Source organism: Erythrolamprus reginae, chromosome 1, assembly GCF_031021105.1.
Source record: "Erythrolamprus reginae isolate rEryReg1 chromosome 1, rEryReg1.hap1, whole genome shotgun sequence".
NCBI lineage: Eukaryota > Metazoa > Chordata > Lepidosauria > Squamata > Dipsadidae > Erythrolamprus > Erythrolamprus reginae.
Window position 1 is genome coordinate 125,513,654 of NC_091950.1, and position 22,534 is coordinate 125,536,187.

At 38.0% G+C, this 22,534-nt stretch overlaps 1 protein-coding gene across 13 annotated transcripts in view; it reads right to left on the bottom strand.

Annotated features, from left to right (window-relative positions):
• Positions 1-22,534, bottom strand: part of SOX6 (SRY-box transcription factor 6) — a 546,353-nt gene that overhangs the window by 510,429 nt on the left and 13,390 nt on the right. For 3 of the 13 annotated variants that reach the window (XM_070764122.1, XM_070764035.1, XM_070763967.1), the window contains exon 2: positions 16,237-16,318. The exons of the other annotated variants lie outside the window; for them this stretch is intronic. The gene's annotated coding sequence lies outside the window, so the exon portion shown is untranslated. The remainder of the gene's footprint in view (positions 1-16,236; positions 16,319-22,534) is intronic. 13 annotated transcript variants of the gene reach the window in all.

Consider the following 22,534-nt stretch of genomic DNA (forward strand, 5'->3'; position numbering starts at 1 on the left):
AGTGTTCCAATTAACATCCAAGAAATAAATCAGAGTCCAAACCTTGCCTTTCTTCCAAGTTCCAATTTATTAACAGAGCCATGCTGGTTACGAACTGTAGTCAACCCGATACTAACTTTTCCTACAGTTCTCCAGGTTGAGATTCATCCCTCATCCCCACACCCACAATTTCATCCACATAGACCACTCCGGTTCTCTCAACATTTATGATCCTCCCCTGTGCTTCCAGTTAGCGCTGAACAAAAGATGACCTTGAATCTATGGAAATAATTTGTTCTGCCTAGTATTTTTCCCTCTCATGCAACCACTCCTCCTCAATTCCCACAGTACTATTCTACTTGCAGCAGGACAAAGTCTTCGATGGCGTCAGCCTGACAGCTAGTCTTTCTCTTTGTCCAAGTAAAAAAGTCTCAGCAGCCTAACCTACTTTTACTCTACAGCATTTTCCACATGGGGTATCAATTATAATTCAGAATCTATCCATTAATATTAGCGCTTCTCTTTCAAAGAAAGTGGGGGGGGGGTGAGATACCAATTTTTATAAATGTATACATTTACATTTTTCCTATATGCATATATATGCATCAGAAAAATGTTAATTGTAGAAAAATGAACAATACTAAAGTTCTTTGAAGGCAGAGTTAATTTTAATGAAATTCACAAACAGGCCCTTTTAAGAAAGTAGCAACATTTTTTAACATTAAAGAGAAGCTCATTATATCAAGACAACTCCAATGTAAAAAGCAGCCCACCTTCAATCACTGCCTATCTGCATGTTAATGAACTTGCTGTGTGAAGGAGAGACTGCACAGGAGAGTAGCACGAAGACTGTCTTAAAGCACACAGGGTACTATGGAAGGGAGGGTTGAATGCCACCTTTAATCAATAGAACACCTTTTCACTGGTACCTTAATAGCAACTGAAATGATTTCAAACGCAACACAAAAGGAAGATGATACTTAGTAAAGGTTTCTGTAAGACATAACATTTCTTGCACATTCTTTCAGCATTCACATGCTGTCAGCATCACTGCGCCAAAGACTTTCAAGTTTTGTCAGACAGATACCGCCTAGTACAAAGTCTTTGTCATAATAATTTCATTGCAGTGCCCTGATCAAACATCTTGACAAATCTGAGACTGAAAAGTGAGAGCTAACCATTGACCTTTGATTATAACCACCAGCACTAGTTTTAATAAAACGTCTCATTCATTGGTTTCTGCTGCCAACAAGGAAGGTGTGTTAAAGACTCAGAAAAATGAAGTCAATATACCATTTACACCCATATAATGATTGCTATTATTCACAGCTGGACTTTGTGAATGTACCAAGGGAAACATAGTGATCTTAAAACAGCAAATAAAAAAGCCATACAAACAGAATGTTCTACCTTTAAAATAAATACAGGTCTTCAATAGTCTGATTCTTTTGCCTGCTGCCGGCTTTCATGTCATTTAATAACCTTATTTCCACAACTTTTGCTGTGAGTGTTTGCTGCCATTTCTTGGAACTGGGGGCAAAGCTGAGTTTTCAAGGTCACGTGAGTCCTTTGATTAATGAACAGAACTCCATTCAAAACTTACAAAATTATTTTCATCCAGATTTTTAGTGAAGGTTTTTTTCCTATTTTATAGTTTATTTTAGGGAAAATAGGATGATTTGGGGGCTTTGAAAGCACTTGTACAATACTTTGGTGTGTTTTACCCATAAAAGAATTTTGCCTGGTGGGATCCTGGAAAAGAGACTTCTCTGCTGTTGTTCCTACCTTTTAGAACACCTTGCCACCAAAGGTGGCCTTAGAAAGAATGTTAGGACCTGGTTCTACCACTGCAGGAAAAACAATAGATACCAACCCGCCTTCTATTGAGGACCTGTATATTGCAGGAGTCAAAAAGAGACCCATGAAAATATTTAGACATCTCACATTTCTTCTAGATTTATTTATTTACTAAATTCAAATCCTGCCCACTCCAAAAGACAGCTAATATCACAATAAAAGTGCAGCAGATTTAAAACACATAAGAATTAAAATATATTACTAGTTTCCTTAATAAAGCAGGTAAGACTATTTTGACAACTTATTTTTTTAATATCTGCCAAAATTTTAGACTACAGTGGTACCTCTACTTACAAACTTAATTTGTTCCGTGACCAGGTTCTTAAGTAGAAAAGTTTGTAAGAAAAAGCAATAGGAAGCAATGTAAAAGCAAATAATGTGTGTGATTGGGGAAACCACAGGGAGGGTGGAGGCCCTGTTTCCTCCCAGGAGATTCCTAGAGGGGCCCCACGGAAGCTTTCCCCCCCCTTTTATGGCCCTGTTTCCTCCCAGGAGATCCCTAGAGAAGCCCCATGGAGGCTTCTCCCCACCTTTTCCCACTCTGTTTCTTCCCAGGAGATTCCTAGAGAGGCCCTACAGAGGCTTCTCCCCGCTTTTCCGGCCCTGTTTCCTCCCAAGAGAGTCCTAGAGCGGCCCCACGGAGGCTTTTCCCTGCCTTTTCCGATTACAGTTTCGGAGGCTCGGGTTTATAAGTGGAAAATGGTTCTTGAGAAGAGGCAAAAAAAATCTTGAACACCTGGTACTTATCTAGAAAAGTTCATAAGTAGAGGCGTTCTTAGGTAGAGGCACCACTGTATTTTTTAAAAGGTTTCAGAACAGTAAAATAATTCTATCTCTGCAGCATGTTTTTGACCATTTTATATTTGAGAATTCTGTTCCCCACTTTGTAAATTGAAGCTGTTCATGTAGCCCTCCACCCCACACACACTCTCTCTCTGAAACACAACCATATACACATCTATCCACTTGCAGTCATATGTCCTCTCCTGAGTATGCTATATAGGCTGTGATTATATTAAACTGAGCCTAGTAACCAAGTAATAATAACAGTACAATACAAATCTAATAGTTAAAACTATGACTAAAAACCCGCTATCTTAAAAAACAATCAATACTATACAATCACAACCATACATAACTCTTAATGGTCAGAGAAAGGGATACATTAATTATCCCATGCCTGGTGACATATATATGACTTCAGGGCCTTGCAGAAGGAGAGGAAAGTGGGGGCAGTTCGAATCTCCAGGGGGAGTTGATTCCAGAGGACTGGGACCGCCACAGAAAAGGCTCTTCCTTTAGGCCCCGCCAGATGACATTGTTTGGTCAACAGGACCCAGAAAAGGCCAACTCTGTGGGACCTAATCGGCCACTGGGATTGATGCGGCAGAAGGCGGTCCCATAGGTATTCTGGTCCGAGGTCATGTAGTGCCTTATAGGACATCACCAACACTTTGAATTGTATCCAGAAACTAATCAGCAACCAGTGCAAGCCACAGAGTGTTGACAAAACTTGGGTGTATCTGGGACGACCCATGAATGCTCGCACGACCGCATTCTGCATGATCTGAATTTTCTGAACACTCTTCAGAGCTAGCCCCATGTAGAGAGCGTTGCAGTAGTCGAACCTCAAGGTGATAAGAGTGTGAGTGACTGTGAGCAGGGATTCCCTATCCAAATAGGACCGTAACTGTTGCACCAAGTGAACCTGGGCAAACGCCCTCCTCGCCATAGCCGAAAGATGATGTTCTAAAGTCAACTGTGGATCAAGGAGGACACCCAAGTTGCGAACCCTCTCCAAGGGGGTCAATAATTCCCCCCCACAGGGTAATGGACGGACAGATGGGATTGATCTTGGGAAGCAAAACCCACAGCCACTCCATCTTGTCAGGATTGAGTTTGATCCTATTGACACCCATCCAGACCCTAACAGCCTCCAGGATCCGGCACATCACTTCCACTGCTTCACCGACTAGACACAGGGTGGAGATGTACAACTGGGTGTCATCCGCATACTGATGACACCTCACCCCATACCCTTCGATGATCTCACCCAGCAGTTTCATGTAGATATTAAACAGCAGGGGGGAGAGGACCGACCCTTGAGGAACCCCACAAGGGAGAAACCTACAGATCGACCTTTGCCCCCCCCCCCACTAACACCAACTGCGACCGACCGGAGAGGTAGGAGGAGAACCACCATAAAACCACCGCCAGCACAGAAGGATACCATGATTGATGATATTGAAAGCCGCTGACAGGTCAAGAAGCACCAGGATAGAGGATAAACCCCCATCCCAGGCCCACCAGAGATCATCCATCAGCACGACCAAAGCATTTTCCATGCTGAAGCTGGGCCTGAATCCTGACTGCTGAGGGCCTAGATAATTGGCTTCTTCTAAGGACCGTTGGAATTGGAGTGACACCATCTTCTCAACAACCTTCCCCATAAAGGGAAGGTTGGAGACTGGACAGTAGTTATTAAGTACCTCTGGGTCCAGGGAAGGCTTCTTGAGGAGGGGGCGCACAAGTGCCTCCTTGTAAGGAGCCAGGAAGGACCCCCCCCCCCAAATAAGCATGGACAATCTCCTGGACCCAACTCCGTGTCACCTCCCTGCTGGCCGAAACCAGACAGGAGGGGCACGGGTCCAGCAAACAGGTGGCGGAGCTCACAGCTCCAATGGCCTTGTCCACTTCATCAGATGTCACCAGATCAAACTCCTCCCAGACAGATGGACAAAGACAAGTGAATGTTCTGTAAACAGAAAGCCCAGATTTCAACTGGTGCCTTAAACTTACTAATTGTAAGTCTGTCTCTCAACATCTTCCACAATTTTGAGTATATTATTGAACCTTACATGCTATTATAAAGATTAATGTATTTACATCTGAAAGTCTTTAAATATTCCAAAGCACTTCATAAATGCTAAATAATATTATTGGTTATATTTGTCATTTTTTTGCTAGATTGAGTTAGCAAAAATGCTGAGGTTTAAAAGACACAGAGTTACTATTCAGGTGACATTGATGGTCACAACTGAACAGCATCAATTGTTGTTGGTTTAATGCATATCTTTAAATAAATTGGAATTAAACCTGATCACTTTGTATTAAACCTGATCACTTTGCCTAAATTATAGCTAATACAGAGAGAAGTAAAATATTGTAATGGGTTTAGTTACTGAAAAAATTAGATATTTACTACTGCTAGTTTAGCTGACTTCGAAAGCAACAGCTCCTCATAGGCCTTAGGCATGGAATGGAATATCTTTGAAATACAACAGAGAGATCTGCGATCAGAGAATTCTACATTATACTCAAGACTGTTGGATTTTCTAATTCAATATTAGTGAAATAGACCAGCAGTAATTCTCAGGATTTCAGACAGAAGTATTTCCTAACATTATCTCCCAAGCGTGAACCCAAAATCAAGTCAATGCAATGCAAATCATAGAACTGTTGTTTCACTGAGTTTCATTCCTGTTGTCTTTTTCTCCTTAAAGATTATGCTTGCATTCAAGGTCAGTTTTCTGTACCAATAAAAACTATTTTTAAAATTTCAAAACAAACAAATCACTACGATGTTATGATTTCTGCTTTGTCTCTGAATCTTTCTTTCTTTTAGCTAGAATTTAGAATTATTATTATTATTATTATTATTATTATTATTATTATTATTATAAAAAACATGAACTCTCACAGGTATATACCATATTTTTTGGAGTATAAGACGCACTGGAGTATAAGATGCAACTTAGTTTTGGGAGAGTAAAATAGGGGAAAGAATCTGCTTACCAGATATTCATCTGGCTACCATCCTTAGTCTGGTCAGTTTCAGCCCATTATTTTATCCCCTTATTTGGAGAGAGTAACAATGAAAGAGCTTGCAAGCCAGTAACAGCTGGGAACATTGTTAGAACATGGTTAGGACTGGAAAGAAAAATTCTGAGCAAGTAGAGCAATGAAAAAAAACTGCAAAGACTTAGGGATTGGAAAACATTCTTAGCAGAGAGTAACAATAGAATAGAATTCTTTATTGGCCAAGTGTGATTGGACACACAAGGAATTTGTCTTGGTGCATATGCTCTCATATGAAAGATCTTGCAAGCCTGTAAGAGTTGGGAACATTGTTAGCACCTGGTTAGGGCTGGAAAGAAACATTCGGAGCAAATAGAACAATAAAAAATACCCTACAAAGACAGGGTTTGGAAAACATTCACAGAGAGTAAAAGAAGGTGAAACAGCTTGCAAGTAGGTAAGAGCTGGGAACATCATTAGCACCTGGTTAGGGCTAGAAAGAAACATTTGGAGCAAGTTAGAGCAATGGAAAAGAACTGTAAAGACTTCAGCCTCTTTTAAGGAGGAAAAAGGTACGTCTTATACTCAGAAAAATACAGTATTTTTTTAAAAAACCAATTATGAGTCTGTGAGGTTGAACAAGAGTTGTTCGCTAGTTGTCTCGGCAGAAGCAATGGATCCATTAGATCCTATAACAATGTTCTTCCATTAAAGATGTGCCAACCTGTTACTCACCCTTTCCAAAAGAGAGTCTGTCCCACATGTGGTTTAGAGGATGCCACACACTGTGCAGCAAAAAATCCTTGCTAATTTGGCATTTGCTACTAAAAATTCAAAACAGACATAATAAGATGAATCACCGACCACAAATCTAAACATTTACCGTACCTGGTATTTCTAATATGTTTGGGGTGGGGTGCGGAACAAATTAATCTTATTTTTCCACGATCTTAATTCAAGGATTATAATTCACCAGCCTTGTCTTATTTTTCACATACACTTCGATTGGCAAAGAATAAACTGAAAGTTTTGAAATGTCATTCAAATAAAGGAAATCCTATTTCCAGATGATCCAAATTTTAAAAAATCAAACATTCTCTTTTCACTATATTCCCTATCTGGATCAATCTAATATTGTCTTCTGTAACAAATTTGAAAAATCTGTGGAAAGCTACACAGAAAAATGTTTTTTTCCAGTGTACTCAATAGCAGAGAAGATTCCCCTAGAAAAAATTATAATCTAATTATGTTAAAAGTTTTTTAACCAATCGGTTGTTGGTCATAAACATTTATGTTTTATCTCTATTTGAGTCTCTTAATTATCTCAACTTAAAGGCCGTTGCTAAGCTTCAGTGTAATGCACACATTTTTCTCTTCCTTTTGTTTCTTAATTTTCAAATATTCTGGTCACATACTACTTCATAATCCAATACTTACTTCTCTATTCCTATTGATCTTATAACTTTTTTTAGGTTTGATTTTTAACAATTGCAACTCTGTCTGGAATTGTTATTATTTTCACTAAAGTGTTGATGTTATTAAACACAACACAAAATAAAAACTTTTGCCAATTCTTTACCTAATTTTGACTTTCATTTGGGTTTGAGTTCTTTCCAAAAAATTAGGATATCATAATGCATTGGCTAACTATATATGTGGAAATAAGCAAAGTTTTGGGTGTGATATCCAGTGTGCCCATTGCCCAGTTTATGCCCCATTCTTTCAATTTCAATTTTCAGATCTTGACATTTTGTGATCTCCAATTCTCTGTCTTCTCTTCTATCCTTTCCTGGTATTTCCATATCAATTAATTACGTTTCCCTAATTTCAATTTGTTAATTTGATGATACAAACTCCCCCCAGAGATTCACACTCTCCCCCCCCTCCTGGCCTTTCGAAAAGCTTTAAGTGTCTTTGCCACTAGGCCTGGGGCCGTTCAGTGATAACACTCTGCTCTGGCCACTAGTATGCTTGTAGTGATGGATGAATGATGGATGAATGTCTTTTCATCAGTTTGTATTTAGAAATATCATAATATTTTAATCTCATTTTTGACTGCTTTTTCAACTCTTACGTTCACACCAACTATAATTCTTATAGGTGTTTCAGTAAATCGTTTTGGCAACGTTTATTATAAACAATGTTGCTGTTTATAATCAGAGTTTGCAATCTATTTGCAAGATTTACTATTTCTTCTGCTTCTTTGCACAATCTACTCTTTCAATTATTTCATTATTTCAATATGGCTTTTATTGTATTAGTTCTAATGGATCATTATTAAGCAGCCAAAACCAAACCTTCAGTTTCCTTTTTTAATCCAAGATGTTGCCAGGTTCTATCATTATTCACTTTCCCTTCAATCTTTTGTAGAAATTGACCAAGTAATGCTTTTCCTTGCCAGCATTCTGTTCTTGTTTTTATTACATTGTTTCAATATTCATGTTTTGTCTCTTGCACATTCGGTAAGTTTCAGGTTTTAACTGGTTCTTGTCTTTTACATAATCAGCTAATGCATGCTTTTCATCTTTAACAGTTTGACACGAAATAAATGTCTGCCTCGGTTTCTGCATTTCCCATTCTTTGGTTGTTTACCAATCACATTTTAAACTCATTTTGAATATTATCCATCAATAAAATGCCCAGATACTTTGTAAGCTTCTTATTATTTGGCATTTTGATTCCATTACTGTTTGTCATTTTACCTTGATTTACTCCTATTGTATAATGGTTAGCTCTGATGTTACAAACTTTGTTAAATAAGCATCCATGACAATGGGTGTCAGCTCTACTTGTATGTAGTTAAAGTCTTCAGAGAGAGGTGGCATATATATATATATATATGTATAAATTTTTGTCGAATCACCCTGGTGTATTGAAGGAACATCACAGCTCTTTTTTTGCCTCTCGGCCCAACCCAGAGCCATTTCCAAGGCAGTTAATTTTATTGATAGCCAACAATTCTATCTGTATGTGTCTCATGTTGTTGTTGGTTGTTTTTTTTGCTGAATTTGAAAATTAAGGGAGACTAAGATAGATCTATTTCGGCCTTATTTTGGCCTCATCAGCTAGCCATACCCTCACTGGGACTTGAACCTGCAAACCTTTGCCTTGTAAGGCAGAGAATTAACCTCTAGGCTACAGTACAAGGCAACGGTTTGCAGGTTCAAGTCCCAGTGAGGAGGTATGGCTAGCTGATGAGGCCAAAATAAGGCCGAAATAGATCTATCCTAGTCTCCCTTAATTTTTGAATTCAGCAAAAAAAAAACCAACCATGTGGCATACTTTATATATATATATATATATATATATATATATATATATATATATATATATATATATATATATATATATATTCTCATAGATTTTCACGGGTACAGGTATGACGGTCTTGGTATATTCGAGTTTCTTCCCGTGTAGGATTTGGAAATTTCTGGCGACGTTTCGACGAGGTCCCACTCGTCATCTTCAGGCTGGTGTTTCTGTCCTTGTTCTAAGGCGCCAGTGAGGGTATGTTCGCCTTAGAACAAGGACAGAAACACCAGCCTGAAGATGACGAATGGGACCTCGTCGAAACGTCGCCAGAAATTTCCAAATCCTACATGGGAAGAAACCCGAATATACCAAGACCATATATATATGGTCAACCAGTATCAGGTTGCTACCAGTACTGACAAGGATGGTGCAGTGGTAGCGAAAATTAAGTTAAATTAAATTAAATGGAATATACAATGGCATTCCATTAATTTGACAATGTAAAGTCAGTGGAAAACTACTGCAGTGTTATGATCAGTAGCTGACATAGGACTGATTGTCATCAGTCTCTGGTATATTACAGTCTTATGCAAGATAGTTTTACACATCTAAAGGGAGGCTTAGATCTTATCATATAGATATGTATGCCTTTCATAATTAAATTAATCTCTCAATTAGAAATGGACTAATTACTACAATAATTTTCATTGCAATCTTAAAAGGGAAAACTAGGTTTCTAAATAAATCCTTAAATATACTTGAAAACCTAATGTCCTTTTATTTTCTCTTTTCTTTTGAAAGAGTATTTGGAATATTGCACAGGAAGAATTGTTGGTGCTTCAGTCTTAGCCAAGGATTCAAAGTCATGATGGTCCAGAGTTCTTAAAAGTATGCTTGCTCTTATCGCATTTCTCCCCCTGCCAATAACATTTATTTATACTGTAAAGTGAACTCTGAAAAAACATAATAAATTTTGCATTTGTTATAACAATAGATTCCTTGGTTGGAAAGGAACAAGATTCCTTTGTTGGATAGGAGCAAATGGATATATTCCTGATTGGAATTTTTATTTCTTTCTGATTAAGAATTATATGTGAATATGATGTATCAGTGAGAGAGTTGTCAACATGCTGTATTCTTTCCAGGAAATTGTGAGTGTATTTGCCAAAACAAGCTGAAGTTCTACACTCAATTTTTTTCTTTGCTCCACTGTTTGGCTTGTAACAGACAAATCAGATTGCAGCAATATAAATAATAACAATATTCACTGGCTTTGCTTCATAACTATATTCTGAACTGCCTTCTTTAATGAACTATGCAAACAAAAGAAAGAAAGAAATGCATAGTTAAGCTTTATTTTTCCCAGCCCCCAAGTTAAACTGTAATACAGACTGCTTAGTGACATATTTAACAAATCAGTTCTGCTACTGTTTATTTAAACAGAAACAGATATAGCAAGCAAACAAACACCAAGCATTCCACACAGGAATAAGAAATGAAGAGTAAGAAAGAAGAAAACGGGATGGAAAAACATCCTGAAATCATTTATAGCTTATAAAAGCCAAATATATATTACAGTATCTATTCTATAGACAGCTGTTTACTTTATAGATAGCGGGGTATTGCTAAAAATTCTGCTTCTTTTCTTGTTCTATATCTATTTTCCAATCTTTCTTCAATTAAACTTTCCCTAAGAACAGCAGAATTAAGAGTAGAAAAAATTAATGATCACAACTACAAATATCTCTGGAAATATCTCTGGAGATTCATCCAGGTTATAGCTGTCTGAAAAGTGCTTTTTCAAGAGGCAATTGGGCTTTCTGGTGTTATTTTTAAGACTTTTCACTTCTCATCCAAGAAAAATCTAAAGAACCTTCTTGGGTGAGAAACAAAATGTCTTCAAAGGAAAAAAAAATTAGAAAGCCAATTACCTCTTGAAAAAGCACCTTTTTCAAGAGGTAACTAATAGCACAACCTCTCCATAGGACTTAAGTGAAAGAAGAGTATCAGCTGAGAAAAGACTCAGTATTTTGCCTACTTTCATAATAGACCAAATTATTGTTTTTCCATACTTCAGAATTTGTTTTTTGTCCCAGCTATGAGACTTAAAATATCACTATTAATCTCAATCATCTTTGATTATAAGGTTAAACCAGAAGTGAGTTCCTCCTGGTTCGGACTGGTTCTATAGAACCGGTAATAACTTGGTGGCCTGGATCACTAGAGCTGTCAGCAACCCAGGCCTGACATGCCCTAAATCGGCATCTTGTTTTAACCACTGTGCATGCACACTTTTTTTTCGGAGCCTACAAATACTTTGCCTTTTAACTATAGACTTCCATTGTGTTCTCTTTTAAAATTACATCAGATAAATAATCAATCTACAACCAGATTGATTTGATGCCCTTTTATGTAGATTCTGACATTTGTGCCATGAGGTATTACTGGTCTGGGTGGCATGTACAACCAGATTGTTTTATTAGAAGAAGCAAAATGTCATAGATATTTCTTTACTATTATTATTTAGATTTTCATGTGTGTCTGACCCCAACATTGGATAAACAATTACATATTTTCTGTCAGTAAACAGTTTTTAAAACCCTTAAATATATTTGCTATCTAAGCGTCAATGGAATTGTGCTAACACTTATTTAAATATCCTACATTAATGATATCTAAACCATGGCTCAAAAAAGGATTGCATTAAATAGCAGCATTACACCATGAAAACTGAACCATTTAGAATGTCAAGCATATTTTTATAGTTGTACGATATCTACAAAATTGGTTTTAAAAAAAGAGAGGGAAAACCATGCGATTTTAAAAAATTGAGAAAAAATAACTTTCAAAATGTATTACTATCTCAGAGCTCAGTACACAGTATTTTAAAAAGTGATTTATCATAACACTTGGATGTAATTATATTCATAAACTAAATTTCACATTAGACTAATAATTTTGATTACCAAGGACCTTGCTATACATTTATAAAAGTTTACCATTCCCTTAACTACAATTTTGTATGTGCATAAAGCTGTTGCGCTAATTAGCAATAATTCTTTATAAGCAGAGTTTTAAATCACTCTGAGTCTGTATGCGCAGATTACATGTTATGTACTTTGGCAGGGAGGGGTATCTTTTTAAAAAAATGTTGAGAATATAAAACTTAAAGGCTCAAGTTAATTTTTTATTTTAATTTTGCACCTGCCAGAGAATATCCTTAGAGAATATTGCCATCATCTTCAAGTCTTCACACTCTGGAACAAGTGATATTTTTAGTGGCAGACAGCCTCATTCAGACCTGCATACATTGCCAAACATTCAACCAGACATGTTGACTTTGATTTGTGCTAGAGGTATTGTGCAGCGCAGGGTGGAAATTAACACTAGCTTGAGTAGAGTGATCTTCATAGCATAGCAGCAGTAGGCTACACTGCATAGCCCCATAGTCTTATGATCGTTAGGAAACTCAAGGAGTCAGCCCTGTCCCCTCCCACCAAGGCTAAATCCTTTTCCAAAAGGACAGCTGTGTTAACAGGGTGACAGCAGAGACAAGAAAGAACCATGGGACACCTCTATGCTGGCCTGTTAAAGTAATTAATGATGAACACTTAGCAAAATATACTGTATAATCTGCATTTTGGGATCCGATCCAAAAAGAACCAGCTATGGGTTTTACTTTACAGATGACAAACCTCAGCATTCTCTCTCTTTGAACTCCAGCCCCAAACAATTGTCAATTTTTATCAGATAAAAGGATATAATGCTAGAGCAAAGGCATTATAGAATTACAAAAGTCACCCCTGCCCATCAGTGCACTGAAATGTACTGCATTTCTCAATTTGCTAATTATTTCCAAAAGATCTTCTACGCATACATACAATAGCAGATGCAAATAATATGCAAATTTACATCCTCTTTTGCAGTTTGCTTGATGATGGATTTGCTCTGGGGAATGCAATTTATATACAACTTCCTTTTCTGAAACATCTTAGTGCGACAGCAAACAGGTTAATCTCAAATGCATTTGGACCCCTCCTGAAATTTAGCTGCCAAAATCAATGGTAGTTCTTGACTCTGTAAAAAAAAAAGTAGCAATCATACTTAATGTTTCTGCTTTACACTTGATACTGTAAAGAGTCTATCCACACTGATCAAACTTTGTTGCTTCTGCCTCAGTAAAGTTATTGCTTTAAAATCTTATGTCAAATATGTATCTCTACAAAACACATAGCTGAGAAGCTATTTCTATTGTTAATAATAGAATACAAAGAAGCTGGCTTTGTAGTATTTATTGAGGCTTACACCTCTAGAAAATTGTGGGGGAATTACCTCTTTGAAGGATTTTTCTCCCTTAGGGCATTTCGTTTATAATGGAATTATTGTTCGCACATTTTGCTAGAAATGTGCTGCCTTGCATCATTTAAAAAATATTCTTATGATAGTGACATGGTTTTTGTAGCATAATCTAAATAGCTACCTAGATATAGCTTCTTCAATTAATTAATGATATTTCCTGTTGCAGAACTCTATTGCTAGCAGAACAATAGCCACGCTGTTGATGGTAGAAGGCTGATTTCACCAGTTAAGAATTTAAATGACCACTTAAAGCAGTAAGAGCCTGAGATGGAATTTATTTTTCGTGTCCAAAAGAACCATACAAGTATATCAGAAATTCAGACTATTTTGCACCAAATAAAAATATTAAGTGATAATTAAAAAAAAAACTCATATGTGGGCTATGGTTATGCAAATATAACACATTAAAACATATTATTCCATCAATGTTAAGAGCATTTACTTAACCAAAAAAAAATCTCTTTGCGATTGGAATGAAATTGGACACTCCTTCCATTTACATAATGAAGTGGTAACCAACAGCAGAGAGCCAACAGACAATGCCTCAAAATACAAGTCATGTAACTTCCCTCAGCCAGCCTGCAAAAGTTTGTTCACCCTTTTAAAATAGATACCCTTGAAAAAAGTCTCCAATAGGCACCAAGAAACAGTCTGTCTTACACTTAAAACACCTTGGAAAATTTGGGAATGGGGATCGCAACTGAAGAAAAGAGCATCCTTTTTTGTTAGCTAACCTGAAAATAAGGTTGAAAATGTCATTTATTACAATCTTCAGGAGATTCGTTTCAACCCTATCTATTGCAGATAGGGGCACCTTTGTATATATGCTGCTTATGAGAATGAGAATGTGTATGAGATTCATTAAGAGCTAGTAGATCCCTTTGGATCTACTCGGATTTGATTCATACACTGTAGCAAATAACCGAACAAATGGTATGCAGTTCTCAGGTTGAAAATGGTTTCCCATTTGGCCACAGAATTTTATTTTTATTTCAGTTCTTGAATAATTGATATTTTTATCTCTCTGCATGGGTAGTAAAAAGCAGTTATAATCCCAGATGTTATAATGGCACATGTACAGGCACAGGTATGAATACAGTAGGTTTTACTGCTTCTAGTTTTGTATTTAGGCCAGTGTTTCACAATCTCAACAACTATGTTGGACTTCAACTCCCAGAATTCTAAGAATTGAAGCCCATACATCTTAATATTCCTGAAGGTAAGTAACACTGATTTAGGCAACCGGTCATAAAAAAAATCTAAAATGTTAGCAATATACTGTATCTTTATTATTTTATATGTTTATTTATTTCCCCTTCCACATACACAAGTACACACACAAAATATGTTCAGACTGTAACTCTTAGAATTCAGCCAATTTAAGTATTATGGGAACTGCAATCTCAACACCTGGAGCAGTGCCAAGCTAATTCTGGAAATAAATAATGTCCTTAAATATTTCCTGGGTGTAATGCCTTTTCATTTTTACCTAAGAGCCTCTTGTAAGGCAGTTGTTTTATGCTACATGTTTTATAATCTAATTCTCATGATCTACATTAACTCAAACTGAACCAGGTATCTAAGTACGATGCATTAATTGTTAAGAAGCGGTTTTCCTTGCCAGAAAATTGATAACCAGAGAACAGTTAAAAATGACAAACCATTTAAACTAACTACAATTATCTAGGATGTGCAAACAAATAGGTTGGGATAAAATGATTATTCCCTCACCTCCTCTCAGTATTATGCATGGTTTCCAGGATCATATTAAGCTAATAATATATGTTTATTCAATTTTTTAATATTGTAGTAGACAGTTGCATGCTGACCCTACAAGTGGCCTGTCAAAAAAAAAACTTTGCTGTCACAGCAAAATAGCTCCTCAAAAAACAGCAATACAGTGTTCCCTCGATTTTCGCAGGAGATGCGTTCCGAGACCGCCCGCGAAAGTCGAATTTCCGCGAAGTAGAGATGCGGAAGTAAATACACTATTTTTGGCTATCAACAGTATCACAAACCTTCCCTTAACACTTTAAACCCCTAAATTGCAATTTCCCATTCCCTTAGCAACCATTTAGATTATTACTCACTGTGTTTATTTATTAAAGTTTATTTTTAAAAAATATTTATTAAAGGCAGATGAAAGTTTGGCGATGACATATGACGTCATCGGGTGGGAAAAACCGTGGTATAGGGAAAAAACCCACAAGGTATTTTTTAATTAATATTTTTTAAAAACCGTGGTATAGACTTTTCGCGAAGTTCGAACCCGTGAAAATTGAGGGAACACTGTAATACCTAATGTACACAAAACAGCAGACTAAAGATGGAAAGTAAAACACCAGGTGATCATTCTTTTATTCTGCAGCAATGAAAAATAGTTTGGTGAAAGGGATAATGTATCCAGCATTATTCTCCCTCCCCCACACCTAGTGCTTTTGGCCACCATATGACAATGACCGTAGATTTGACTAAAGCAAAAAAGCACATTGAGTGGTCAGATCAATCTCAGTAATATTTAAGCTTGTTCTTTAATTTTGATTTTAAAAATATCAGCAAAGTCTCCTATTTGCTGTGAAAAGCTGTGTATGACTCGCAATGGGATAAATTATCCCCAATATTAAGAACACAATGAGACTTTGCAAAAAATAAATCCTCATCTCCTAAATTTCCAATGGTTCTTTCTCCTCTCCTTATTACCTCTTACTATTACTTCATATAACTTTTCAAATTAAAAGGTCACAATTGTTGTAAATTGAGGGTTTTTTTAAGCCAGATGTCTGTCTGTCTGTCTCTCTGTCTGTCTGTCTTTCTCTCTCTTTCTGCTTTTTGAAATCTCTGTGAAATTCCTATCCACTAATCTACGATGAGCTGTCTTTTACCATTCTGTGCCCACAAATGGTCATGCATTTAGGAATAACACCCAGCAACTGAGAAGTACAAGGCAAGTCCATACAATGAGTACATCTCAACAACCAATAGCTTACAAACCTGAGCTTGATCTTCTCCTTTCCATAGAAGGAAAAGTTCACTCATTTGGAATAATCACAACTGACCAGAGCAGGCCTTTATTCTGGAAAAAAACATAGGATTCCATTTTCAAATATCATGCCCTTTGCTTATGCTTCTTCTATGAGCTCTTAATTATATTAGGTTTTACTTTCTTACTTGAGCTGAGGGGTATGGTAAATTTGGCATCTTACAAACTCAAGCAGCTAAATAACAATCTTATTTCCCAACCCCTGTGATGCAACATTAAAACAAGAACAGCAGCAAAAATAATAGCAGTGTTTTCTGTGTGTTCAGATAGTACTTTTCTATATACAGTGGTACCTCTACTTAAGAACGCCTCTACTTAAGAACTTTTCTAGATAAGAACCGGTTGTTCAAGAATTTTTTGCCTCTTCTCAAAAACCATTTTCTACTTAAGAACCCGAGCCAGGAAAAATTTCCCAGGAAATTTGAGAGCGGCATGAAGGCCCACCCAGTTTCCTGCCATTCCCCCTGGGTTTCTCTCTGGTGCAGTGTATGGGAGGCAGCCTTGTGCTGGGTGTATGGGAGGCACATGCTCCTCCTCGCTGCCTCAGAGTCCCTCTTTTTTTTAAGCCTTAAAGTTTTGGATTTTTTTGATTCCCCTCACCTCACCTTTTTCCTTCAGCAGCGACTATCGTCCTCCTCTTCTTCTTCCTCCTCCCACCCAAATTCCGAGCTTTTATTTCTTTCCTAGTAGGTTTTTCAAGCATTATTTGCTTTTACCTTGATTCCTATGGGAAAAACTGCTTCTACTTACAAACTTTTCTACTTAAGTACCTGGTCACAGAATGAATTAAGTTCTTAAATAGAGGTACCACTGTATTTTTTAATGGTCTTTGTTCTTCTACCAAGAAAATTCCCATACCTGGCTATAGTCAAAGAATTAAAATGGTAAAAGCCTAGATTTAGAAAAATACTAGCCAATTACATTGCCAATGAATTACATAGAATAAGAGAGTTGGAAGGGGCCCCATATAATTCCATTACTGTTTTCAAGTATTATTTGAAAGGTACATTGAAGAATTTGGTCTCCAGCCACAATAATTAATGTACCAGTCAATACTATTTATTGAGATTTCAACACTTCTCTATGTTGTGTTCTGTGGGTATCTGGATATCAGCAAGGCCTGGACTACTTTACTTGTAAAGTAGTCTACATGATTCACAATCTCATATTAATCACAGTATTCTACTATCGCTGGAATTCTCCTCCAGAGGCTCGCATCATTAATTGTTGTATGCAATCTTCCAGATTGTAACTGCTTTCTATTATGGTATCAGTTCTAGCCTTAAAAAGGATCTCTGTAAGTTACAAGAAAAATGTTCTCATTGTGTGAGATAATTTTATTCTTCATTGCCTATTTCTGAATTCAGGGCATAGAAGCATGCCTATTAAAACACATAAAGTGAAGTATTATTTTAATAATGATGTATACCTTTAACAAGGCAGCAGTAGATGAAGTTTCTTAATAGAGAGAAATATAGGGGGGGGATCCAGGCTTATACCCTTCTCCGCTTTTTATCAGCAGTTGTGCGTCTGATGAAATTCGGGGCAGATTAACTTTGAAATGCAGGGAAAAAAATTCCTCTCCGAGAAAGAGGCCTGCTAGATAAGACAAACCTCCTTTCTCCTGCTATGAATAATAGGGCTTTAAACAGACTGAAAAGTGTGTGCAACTGGGGGGGGGGGCGGTTTAGGCTCTGAATCCATTCCTGATCCAATATTTCTGTGGGACTCAAAAGCAGCAGCATCCAAGGAGCTCTACCTTTTTAAAAAAAAAAAACATTATTAGAAGAACAAAGTTTTCTCCAGGCGGAGTCTCTACAAATGTGTCTCCGTGGGAGGACATGCCTTTCCCAAGGCTAATTAAGCTCCATATTTTTTTACAAAAATGATCAGCGATTCCCTTAAGAACTCCTTCTCACGATGAACGATATCTCACGCTTGCTAATAGAAACTCCGAGGAGCAGATCCTAGGTATTAAGCAAAGGAAGGGTCGGCAGGCAACCCGCCTCTCACTTTCTCCTCCAGCCTCCGAGCTTTGCATTCTGCTCAATGTAAGATCTGAAATACTGTGACAGATTCAGTTTCTACTACATTTTCTCCAAGCGATGGGTTTATAGGCAGGAGAATTATAACAGTGGGATTACTGGGGCTGGACCACAGATCTTGAAAGGTCCTGCATCAAACTGGAAAAGTGAAAAGGCCCTATGCTGATCATCCAGCAGTCACGCCTAGTGAGCCTATGTTGCCATTCCTCCTTGTGTATGATTTTGTGGGGTAAAAAAGGACATCTCTTTGATATTAAAATCCTCATAAGAATGATGCAAAGTATTATCTCATTCCCCCCCTGCCTTGACTCTCTCACACAAACACACATACACATAAATACAAATATACTGTCTCCCCTACTTCTAACAGGGAGGGAGGAAGGGGGAAAGGAAGGAAGAAGGAAGGAAGGAAGGAAGGAAGGAAGGAAGGAAGGAAGGAAGAAAGGAAGGAAGGAAGGACTGTGGTGGGAGAAAGAAAGAATGGCCTGGAGTTAGCACGTGTGACTTGGGCAGCCATATAAATAAATAATAATAAAATGAATAAAGCAGGAGAAACTAAATGGTGATAAGGAGTAGAGGTAGCTAACGGAAAGAAAGAGAGAGATGCTCAATTTAGACATTATATCAAAGGATTAATTCATCAAGCAAGCAGACCCTCTTCGAGCTAATTTTCAAAGGAATGCATGCTTGGCACCACAATGTTTATTTAGATCGCCTACTACTTTGTTTTCAACATTTTGTTCCCTCAACAGTTAACAGTAATCATTTTGTGGGGAAAATCTGTATTGGTACTAAAGTACACTTCATATATTTCACTTATGCAAACAGAGAATTATAAAAATTTATTCCATACAATGTATTCCTTCGGAACCCCCTGCTACCGCACGAATCCCAGCGGCCGATAAGGTCCTACAGAGTTGGCCTTCTCTGGGTCCCGTCAACTAAACAATGTCGTTTGGCGAGCCCCAGGGGAAGAGCCTTCTCTGTGGTGGCCCTGGCCCTCTGAAACAAAACTCCCCCCAGAGATTAGAATTGCCCCCACCTTCCCTGTCTTTCATAAACTACTCAAGACTCATTTATACCGCCAGGCATGGGGGAGTTGAGATATTCCTTCCCCCTAGGCCATTACAAGTTATGCATGGTATGTCTGTGTGTATGTTTGGTTTTATAATAAGGGTTTTTAGTTGTTTTATTATTGGATTGTCACATGCTGTTTTTATCATTGTTGTTAGCCGTCCCGAGTCTACGGAGAGGGGCGGCATACAAATCCAATAAATTAGTAGTAGTAGTAGTAGTAGTAGTAGTAGTAGTAGTATTCTGATTTATTTGTTTTTTACCAAAATGTTCCCTGTGGAACTTTTAGTACATTTTACTATTTAGTATCTTTTAACATTTTACTATCCTTAGGAACTCCTTACTAGATAGTTCTCACTGCTACTGATGGCATATTTGAATATCTGTTCATCAAGTCATGTTCCTATAGTAATTTCACCTTTAGCCTACCCGCTCAAGCATAAGAGTATTTCTATTTTCTTCTAGGAGATATTATAAATCTAGCATAAATATAAAAAGTTCATCTTTTCAATAAATACATGTAGAATTGTTGAATACTTACAGTAGAACAGTTAGAGCAGGAAGGCATGAAAATTGTGGCTACCTTGGTTTAACTCACAACTGATGATGTAATGACGTCAGTTCCAATAAGCTATCCTGATACATGTGCAAAACACAGGCATTCTTCCACTCCATTTAAAAAGGATGACACTCCGTGATATCATCCACCACCATGAGATGAGGTGCCATCAGTATGCTGATAATACTCAATTTTACCTCTCCATCTCTGGTGACCCAAGTAATGCTGTCACTGGCCTCTCATGATGCCTATAGGATGTGAGGATCTGGATGGGGAACAACAGGCATTTGCTGAACCCTGGTAAGACCGACTAGCTTTGGGTGTATGGAGCTTCCTAATCCAGGACTTTATCATCTTTCTGGATGGGGTTGCACTACCCCAGACATATCCGATGTACAATTTGTGGGGTTTTCTGAGATCACAACCCCTCTTCAAAGAACAAGGGGCAGTCAAGGGAAGGAGAACTTTGCGCAACTTTGTGTTTTGCACCAGTTGCACCCTTTCCAGGGTTGGAGCCACAGTGCTCAGTCACTGAAGCCCTGGTCATTACACTCTTGAATTATTGTGATACGTTCTACATGGAGCCACCCTTGAAGTGTATCCGGAAGCTAAGCTGACAAAGAGTGCAGATGCATGGACAATTTTTGAACTCAAGGGTGGCCCATGTTACACTGCTAGTTCCCAAGCACTAATTGCCAGTTTGATTCCAGGTCCAATTCAGGTGTTAATTATAATTTTCAAAGGCCTTCATAGTATGGATCCTGGTTATCTATTGAACAATTTCATACTTATGGGATTAGCCTGCCTCACCCATACTAGTAGAAAAGGCATGCTGCAGGGTCAAGGAATTCTGGTCGATGGGATCCAGGAGAAGAACTTTTTCTGCCATATTCCCCACCCCCAGGAACATTGCCCCCCCCCATGAAATCCACCCTTTTAGCCTTATGAATGGGCCTGAAAACCTGGCACTGCCATTTGGCCTTGAGCCACAGTGGGAATGTGTCATTCTGGACATGATTAATGAATTAAGATAAGACCCCCATCTCTCTTCCTCTCCATCTTTGTCCATTTCAATTCATATTTAATGTTACTATTAATGTTTTACTGTTTTATTTTGGCATTTTAATTAATTTATTGTAAACTGCCTTGAGTCGCCTTTAATAAATAAATAAAATGTTTTTGAACATCAGTAGAATTGTACAAATCGTTCCAAAGACCTGCCAGGGATGCAAAACACTTGCAATCATTAGAAGACACAGTATGCTTGTTTCAAGTCACTCCTCAAGGTTTTCTTGGCCCAGAAGACACTCCTGCAAAAATCGTTCTGCTCCTCTGGGCCATAGATCCTGAGAGACACTTCACTTCATTTGCACAGGCCTCGCATATTTTTTTCAATGCACATCGCAATGCATGGGCGTCCTCCTCGATCCACAGCTCACATTAGAGAACCATCTTTCAGCTGTGGCAAGGGGGGCATTTGCCCAGGTTCGCCTGGTGCACCAGTTGTGACCCTATTTGGACTGGGAGTCACTGCTCACAGTCACTCATGCCCTCATCACCTCGAGGTTTGACTACTGTAACGCTCTCTACATGGGGCTACCTTTGAAAAGTGTTCAGAAACTTCAGATAGTGCAGAATGCAGCTGCGAGAGCAGTCATGGGCTTTCCCAAAAATGCCCATATTACACCAACACTCCGCAGTCTGCATTGGTTGCCGATCAATTTCCGGTCACAATTCAAAGAGTTGGTTATGACCTATAATGCCCTTCATGGCATTGGACCAGAATATCTCTGAGACCGCCTTCTGCTGCACGAATCCCAGCGACCGATTAGGTGCCACAGAGTCGGCCTTCTCCAGGTCCCATCAACTAAACAATGTTGGTTGACAGGCCCCAGGGGAAGAGCCTCCTCTGTGGCGGCCCCGACTCTCTGGAACCAGCTCCCCCCAGAGATTAGAACTGCCCCTACCTTCCTTGCCTTTCGTAAACTCCTCAAAACCCACCTTTATCGTCAGGCATGGGGGAATTGAGACATCTCCCACGGGCCTATATAATTTATGTATGGTATGTTTGTAGGTATGTCTGCTTAAAAATGGGTTTTTTAAATTATTTTAAATTGTAAATTATTAGATTTGTCATGAATTGTTTTATTGTGTTGTGAGCCGCCCCGAGTCTACGGAAAGGGGCGGCATACAAATCTAATAAATAAATAAATAAATAAATAACGATAAATTCAGCTCTGATGGATCTTGTCACTTCAACCAATGATCAACAAAAGCCAGTGGAAATTGTGTACCGGTTAAACAATTTTAGAAATGCACTTTTTTTTTCCAAAGAGGAGGAAAAGGGCAGGTACAGGATAGAGGGCCTGGCCGTCAAAAAGTTTATCTTTGAGAGAAACAAGGCCTCGATAAAAACAGAACCTTCATCCCTCTGATCAAATTGCAGAATGACAGCAAAATCTGTTTTTATCAATGGGAACAAATGCAGGATTGGTACTGCAGTTTCTCCCAGCATGGCAAAAAAATCGGAATCATTTATGCCTCGTGCAAATAGTCTGGTAGATATCATAA